The following is an 8,735-nucleotide window of genomic DNA, read 5'->3' on the forward strand; positions in this document are numbered from 1 at the left end:
GGCCTAGCAGGTCTCAGAACTTTTGCCCCGTTAGTAGATGAGGCTGGTCCTGACAGTAGAGGAGGTTTGCTGGTGGGTGAGGCCAAGGCCAGAGCTCAGGCAGTTCTGAATCTAGCACCTGAGCCCTTGTGTGTGGCAGCGGGTCCTGGGCCTTCTAGTGGGCAGGGCTGTGTCCTTGCCCAGGTAGTTGCTGGCCTGAAGTATCCCAGATCTTGTGCCTACAGGTTGGTAGGTAGCACTGAGGTTAGCTCCTGAGGCTCATAAGCTAGAGGGAGGATTCCAAAATGGTGGCTGCCAGTGCCAGTGTCCACATGGTAGAAAGAACTCACCAAAATGACTGCCACCAGTCTCTGTCCCCAAGGTGAGCTCCAGTCGCCTCCTGCTTCTCTAAGAGACTTCCAAGATCAGCAGCTACGTCTGCCCCTTTCAAATTACTGCTGCTGCTCTGGGTCAGTTCAGTCGCTCAGCATGTCCAAATCTTTGTGACCTCATGGACTGCAGCACGCCAAGCCTCCCTGTCCATCATCAGCTCCTGCAGTTTACTCAAACTCATGTCCATTGACTCGGTGATGCCATCCAGCCATCTCATCCTCTGTCATCCCCTTCTCCTCCTGCCTTCAATCTTTCTCAGCATCAGGGTCTTTTCAAATGAGTCAGCTCTTCGCATCAGGTGGCCAAAGTATTGGAGTTTCAGCTTCAGCATCAGTCCCTCCAATGAACACTCATGACTGGTCTTTAGGATGGACTGGTTGAATCTCTTTGCAGTCCAAGGGACTCTCAAAAGAGTCTTCTCCAACATCACAGTTCAAAAGTATCAATTCTTCGGTGCTCAGCTTTCTTTATAGTCCAACTCTCACATCCATACATGACTACTGGAAAAACCATAGCTTTGACTAGACCTTTAATATGCTGTCTAGGTTGGTCATAACTTTCCTTCCAAGGAGTAAGCGTCTTTTAATATCGTGGCTGCAGTCACCATCTGCAGTGATTTTGGAGCCCCCAAAAAATAAAGTCAGCCACTATTCCCCATCTATTTGCCATGAAGTGATGGGACTGGATGCCATGATCTTAGTTTCCTGAATGTTGAGCTTTAAGCCAACTTTTTAACTCTCCTCTTTCACTTTCATCAAGAGGCTCTTTAGTTCTTCGCTTTCTGCCTTAAGGGTGGTGGTATCTGCTTATCTGAAGTTGATATTTCTCCCGGCAATCTTGATTCCAGCTTGTGCTTCATCCAGCGCAGTGTTTCTCATGACGTACTCTGCATATAAGTTAAATAAACAGGGTGACAATATACAGCCTTGACATACTCCTTTTCCTATTTGGAACCAGTTTGTTGTTCCATGCCCAGTTCTAACTCTTGCTTCCTGACCTGCATACAGATTTCTCAGGAGGCAGGTAAGGTGGTCTGGTATTCCCATCTCTTTCAGAATTTTCCACGGTTTGTGGTGATCCACACAGGTTTTGGCATAATCAATAAAGCAGAAATAGATGTATTTCTGGAACTCTCTCGCTTTTTTGATGATCCAGCAGATGTTGGCAATTTGATCTCTGGTTCCTCTGCCCTTTCTAAAATCAGCTTGAACATCAGGAAGTTCATGGTTCACATATTGCTGAAGCCTGGCTTGGAGAATTTTGACCATTACTAGCGTGTGAGATGAGTGCAATTGTGCAGTAGTTTGAGCATTCTTTGGCATTGCCTTTCTTTGGGATTGAAATGAAAACTGACCTTTTCCAGTCCTGTGGCCACTGCTGATTTTTCCAAATTTGCTTCATATTGAGTGCAGCACATTCACAGCATCATCTTTTAGGATTTGAAATAGCTCAACTGGAATTCCATCACCTCCACTAGCTTTCTTTGTGATGCTTCCTAAGGCCCACTTGACTCACATTCCAGGATGTCTGACTCTAGGTGAGTGATCACACCATTATGATTATCTGGGTCATGAAGATCTTTTTAGTATAGATTTTCTGTGTATTCCTGTCACCTCTTCTTAATATCTTCTGCTTCTGTTAGGTCCATACCATTTCTTTCCTTTATGGAACCCATCTTTGCCTGACATGTTCCCTTCGTATCTCTAATTTTCTTGAAAATATCTCTAGTCTTTCCCATTCTATTGTTTTCCTCTATTTCTTTGCACTGATCACTGAGGAAAGCTTTCCTATCTCTCCTTGCTATTCTTTGGAACTCTGCAGTCAGATGCTTATATCTTTCCTTTTCTCCTTTGCTTTTCACTTCTCTTCTTTTCACAGCTATTTGTAAGGCCTCCTCAGACAGCCATTTTGCTTTTTTGTTTTTCTTTTTCTTGGGGATGGTCTTGATCCCTGTCTCCTGTACAATGTCACGAACCTCTGTCCATAGTTCATTAGGCAGTGTATCAGATCTAGTCCCTTAAATCTGTTTCTCACTTCCAGTGTATATTCATAAGGGATTTGATCTAGGTCATACCTGAATGGTCTAGTGGTTTTCCCTACTTTCTTCAATTTAAGTCTAAAGTTTGCAATAAGAGAGAGCTTCAGAAGATGGCGGGAGAGAGCTTCAGAAGATGGCGGAGGAGTAGGACAGAGAGAACACTTTCTCCCCCACAAATTCATCAAAAGAGCATTTAAACGTCGAGTAAATTCCACAAAACAACTTCTGAATGCCGGCAGAGGACATCAGGCACCCAGAAAAGCAATCCAACTCTTCGAAAGGAGGTAGGAAAAAATATAAAAGACAAAAAAAGAGACAAAAGAGGGAGGGACGGAGCTCCGTCCCGGGAAGGGAGACTTAAAAAGAGAGAAGTTTCCAAACACCAGGAAACCTTCTCACTGCCGAATCTGTGCCGAGCTTTGGAAGCACAGAGGGCAACATAACAGGAAGAAAAAATAAATAAACAATTAAAACTCGAAGATTGCGAGTCCTACGGTAACTCCCCCAGTGGAGAAGCAGCGCAGACGCCTGCAGGCGCCATTAACAAGCGGGGGCTGGGCAGGGAGGCGCAGCGCGGGCTGCATCGCTTAGAGTAAGAATCTGGCCTGAATACCCTGAGCACTATCTGAGCGAAATAATTTGGGCTAACAAACCAGACTGTGGGATATCTACTACGCGAAAAGCCAGCCCCAACCTAAGACCACCAGGCCCGCGCACGGAACAAAGAATTGAACAGAGATAGCCAGCTGCAGACCTTCCCCCTCCGGTGATAGGCAGCCAGAGCCGGAAGGGGGCAATCGCAGCCCCAGAGAGACATTATTTATAAAACTGTAAGCAGGCTTCTTTGCTAACTAAAACTTCTTGGGGGTCTGGACGGTTAACATCTGCCTAAGAAGGTGCGCCGGTTTTGCGCCCAGATATCCGAGTGGCGGGGAGGCGATAAGTCGCAGCATTGGCGCTCGCCAAACACCTCATCACTTGAGCTGCTCGGACCTGGGAAGAGCACAATACTCAGGTCCAACTGAGTCTGCGCCTCTGAGGACTATCCGAGCGCATGAACCTGAGCGGCTTGGACCTGGGAGGTACATGCAACCCAGGGCCAGCCTCGGATTGTTCCCGGCGGAACAACCTAGAGCCCGAGCAGTGTGGGCAGGGAGGCTACACGCGCAGTGAGCGGGGGCAGACCCAGTGTGGCTGAGGCACTGCGAGCGCACGCCAGTGTTATTTGCTTGCAGCATCCCTCCCTCCCTCCCCACAGCGCGACTGAACAAAGAGAAGAAATACAGTTCCACCCATCAGAACACTGACACAAGCTTCCCTAACCAGGAAACCTTGACAAGCCACCTGTACAAACCCACACACAGTGAGGAATAGCCACAATAAAGAGAACTCCACAAACTGCCAGAATACAGAAAGGACACCCCATACTCAGCAATTTAAACAAGATGAAGAGACAGAGGAATAGCCAGCAGATAAAGGAACAGGATAAATGCCCACCAAACCAAACAAAAGAGGAAGAGATAGGGAATCTACCTGATAAAGAATTCCGAATAATGATAGTGAAATTGATCCAAAATCTAGAAATTAAAATGGAATCACAGATAAATAGCTTGGAGACAAGGATTGAGAAGATGCAAGAAAGGTTTAACAAGGACCTAGAAGAAATAAAAAAGAGTCAATATACAATGAATAATGCAATAAATGAAATTAAAAACACTCTGGAGGCAACAAATAGTAGAATAACAGAGGCAGAAAATAGGATTAGTGAATTAGAAGATAGAATGGTAGAAATAAATGAATCAGAGAGAATAAAAGAAAAACGAATTAAAAGAAATGAGGACAATCTCAGAGACCTCCAGGACAATATTAAACGCTACAACATTCGAATCATAGGGGTTCCAGAAGAAGAAGACAAAAAGAAAGACCATGAGAAAATACTTGAGGAGATAATAGTTGAAAACTTCCCTAAACTGGGGAAGGAAATAATCACCCAAGTCCAAGAAACCCAGAGAATCCCAAACAGGATAAACCCAAGGCGAAACACCCCAAGACACATATTACTCAAATTAACAAAGATCAAACACAAAGAACAAATATTAAAAGCAGCAAGGGAAAAACAACAAATAACACACAAGGGAATTCCCATAAGGATAACAGCTGATCTTTCAATAGAAACTCTTCAAGCCAGGAGGGAATGGCAAGACATACTTAAAATGATGAAAGAAAATAACCTACAGCCCAGATTATTGTACCCAGCAAGGATTTCATTCAAGTATGAAGGAGAAATCAAAAGCTTCTCAGATAAGCAAAAGCTGAGAGAATTCTGCACCACCAAACCAGCTCTACAACAAATACTAAAGGATATTCTCTAGACAGGAAACACAAAAATGGTGTATAAATTCGAACCCCAAACAATAAAGTAAATGGCAACGGGATCATACTTATCAGTAATTACCTTAAACGTAAATGGGTTGAATGCCCCAACCAAAAGACAAAGACTGGCTGAATGGATACAAAAACAAGACCCCTACATATGTTGTCTACAGGAGACCCACCTCAAAACAGGGGACACATACAGACTGAAAGTGAAGGGCTGGAAAAAGATTTTCCATGCAAATAGGGACCAAAAGAAAGCAGGAGTAGCAATACTCATATCAGATAAAATAGACTTTAAAACAAAGGCTGTGAAAAGAGACAAAGAAGGTCACTACATAATGATCAAAGGATCAATCCAAGAAGAAGATATAACAATTATAAATATATATGCACCCAACACGGGAGCATCGCAGTATGTAAGACAAATGCTAACAAGTATGAAAGGAGAAATTAACAATAACACAATAATAGTGGGAGACTTTAATACCCCACTCACACCTATGGATAGATCAACTAAACAGAAAATTAATAAGGAAACACAAACTTTAAACGATACAATAGACCAGTTAGACCTAATTGATATCTATAGGACATTTCATCCCAAAACAATGAATTTCACCTTTTTCTCAAGCGCACATGGAACCTTCTCCAGGATAGATCACATCCTGGGCCATAAAGCTAGCCTTGGTAAATTCAAAAAAATAGAAATCATTCCAAGCATCTTTTCTGACCACAATGCAGTAAGATTAGATCTCAATTACAGAAGAAAAACTATTAAAAATTCCAACATATGGAGGCTGAACAACACGCTGCTGAATAACCAACAAATCACAGAAGAAATCAAAAAAGAAATCAAAATTTGCATAGAAACGAATGAAAATGAAAACACAACAACCCAAAACCTGTGGGACACAGTAAAAGCAGTCCTAAGGGGAAAGTTCATAGCAATACAGGCACACCTCAAGAAACAAGAAAAAAGTCAAATAAATAACCTAACTCTACACCTCAAACAACTAGAAAAGGAAGAAATGAAGAACCCCAGGGTTAGTAGAAGGAAAGAAATCTTAAAAATTAGAGCAGAAATAAATGCAAAAGAAACAAAAGAGACCATAGCAAAAATCAACAAAGCCAAAAGCTGGTTCTTTGAAAGGATAAATAAAATTGACAAACCATTAGCCAGACTCATCAAGAAACAAAGGGAGAAAAATCAAATCAATAAAATTAGAAATGACAGTGGAGAGATCACAACAGACAATATAGAAATACAAAGGATCATAAGAGACTATTATCAACAATTATATGCCAATAAAATGGACAACGAGGAAGAAATGGACAAATTCTTAGAAAAGTACAACTTTCCAAAACTCGACCAGGAAGAAATAGAAAACCTTAACAGACCCATCACAAGCATGGAAATTGAAACTGTAATAAAAAATCTTCCAGCAAACAAAAGCCCAGGTCCAGACGGCTTCACAGCTGAATTCTACCAAAAATTTAGAGAAGAGCTAACACCTATCCTGCTCAAACTCTTCCAGAAAATTGCAGAGGAAGGTAAACTTCCAAACTCATTCTATGAGGCCACCATCACCCTAATACCAAAACCTGACAAAGATGCCACAAAAAAAGAAAACTATAGGCCAATATCACTGATGAACATAGATGCAAAAATCCTAAACAAAATTCTAGCAATCAGAATCCAACAACACATTAAAAAGATCATACACCATGACCAAGTGGGCTTTATCCCAGGGATGCAAGGATTCTTCAATATCCGCAAATCAATCAATGTAATACACCACATTAACAAATTGAAAAACAAAAACCATATGATTATCTCAATAGATGCAGAGAAAGCCTTTGACAAAATTCAACACCCATTTATGATAAAAACTCTCCAGAAAGCAGGAATAGAAGGAACATACCTCAACATAATAAAAGCTATATATGACAAACCCACAGCAAACATTATCCTCAATGGTGAAAAATTGAAAGCATTTCCTCTAAAGTCAGGAACAAAACAAGGGTGCCCACTTTCACCATTACTATTCAACATAGTTTTGGAAGTTTTGGCTACAGCAATCAGAGCAGAAAAAGAAATAAAAGGAATCCAAATTGGAAAAGAAGAAGTAAAACTCTCACTATTTGCAGATGACATGATCCTCTACATAGAAAACCCTAAAGACTCCACCAGAAAATTACTAGAACTAATCAATGATTATAGTAAAGTTGCAGGATATAAAATCAACACACAGAAATCCCTTGCATTCCTATACACTAATAATGAGAAAACAGAAAGAGAAATTAAGGAAACAATTCCATTCACCATTGCAACGAAGAGAATAAAATATTTAGGAATATATCTACCTAAAGAAACTAAAGACCTATATATAGAAAACTATAAAACACTGGTGAAAGAAATCAAAGAGGACACTAATAGATGGAGAAATATACCATGTTCATGGATTGGAAGAATCAATATAGTGAAAATGAGTATACTACCCAAAGCAATTTATAGATTCAACGCAATCCCTATCAAGCTACCAACAGTATTCTTCACAGAGCTAGAACAAATAATTTCACAATTTGTATGGAAATACAAAAAACCTCGAATAGCCAAAGCGATCTTGAGAAAGAAAAATGGAACTGGAGGAATCAACCTACCTGACTTCAGGCTCTACTACAAAGCCACAGTTATCAAGACAGTATGGTACTGGCACAAAGACAGAAATATAGATCAATGGAACAAAATAGAAAGCCCAGAGATAAATCCACGCACATATGGACACCTTATCTTTGACAAAGGAGGCAAGAATATACAATGGATTAAAGACAATCTCTTTAACAAGTGGTGCTGGGAAATCTGGTCAACCACTTGTAAAAGAATGAAACTAGAACACTTTCTAACACCATATACAAAAATAAACTCAAAATGGATTAAAGATCTCAACATAAGACCAGAAACTATAAAACTCCTAGAGGAGAACATAGGCAAAACACTCTCTGACATACATCACAGCAGGATCCTCTATGACCCACCTCCCAGAATATTGGAAATAAAAGCAAAAATAAACAAATGGGACCTAATTAAACTTAAAAGCTTCTGCACATCAAAGGAAACTCTTAGCAAGGTGAAAAGACAGCCTTCAGAATGGGAGAAAATAATAGCAAATGAAGCAACCGACAAACAACTAATCTCAAAAATATACAAGCAACTCCTACAGCTCAACTCCAGAAAAATAAATGACCCAATCAAAAAATGGGCCAAAGATCTAAATAGACATTTCTCCAAAGAAGACATACAGATGGCTAACAAACACTTGAAAAGATGTTCAACATCACTCTTTATCAGAGAAATGCAAATCAAAACCACTATGAGGTACCATTTCACACCAGTCAGAATGGCTGCGATCCAAAAGTCTACAAATAATAAATGCTGGAGAGGGTGTGGAGAAAAGGGAACCCTCTTACACTGTTGGTGGGAATGCAAATTAGTACAGCCACTATGGAGAACAGTGTGGAGATTCCTTGGAAAACTGGAAATAGAACTGCCTTATGATCCAGCAATCCCACTGCTGGGCATACACACTGAGGAAACCAGAAGGGAAAGAGACACGTGTACCCCAATGTTCATCGCAGCACTGTTTATAATAGCCAGGACATGGAAGCAACCTAGATGTCCATCAGCAGATGAATGGATAAGAAAGCTGTGGTACATATACACAATGGAGTATTACTCAGCCATTAAAAAGAATACATTTGAATCAGTTCTAATGAGGTGGATGAAACTGGAGACTATTATACAGAGTGAAGTAAGCCAGAAGGAAAAACATAAATACAGTATACTAACGCATGTATATGGAATTTAGAAAGATGGTAACGATAACCCTGTGTACGAGACAGCAAAAGAGACACTGATGTATAGAACAGTCTTATGGACTCTGTGGGAGAG

The sequence above is a fragment of the Bos grunniens genome, chromosome 4 (assembly GCF_055505025.1).
Source record: "Bos grunniens cultivar Pamir isolate PY7600 chromosome 4, Bosgru_T2T1.0, whole genome shotgun sequence".
NCBI lineage: Eukaryota > Metazoa > Chordata > Mammalia > Artiodactyla > Bovidae > Bos > Bos grunniens.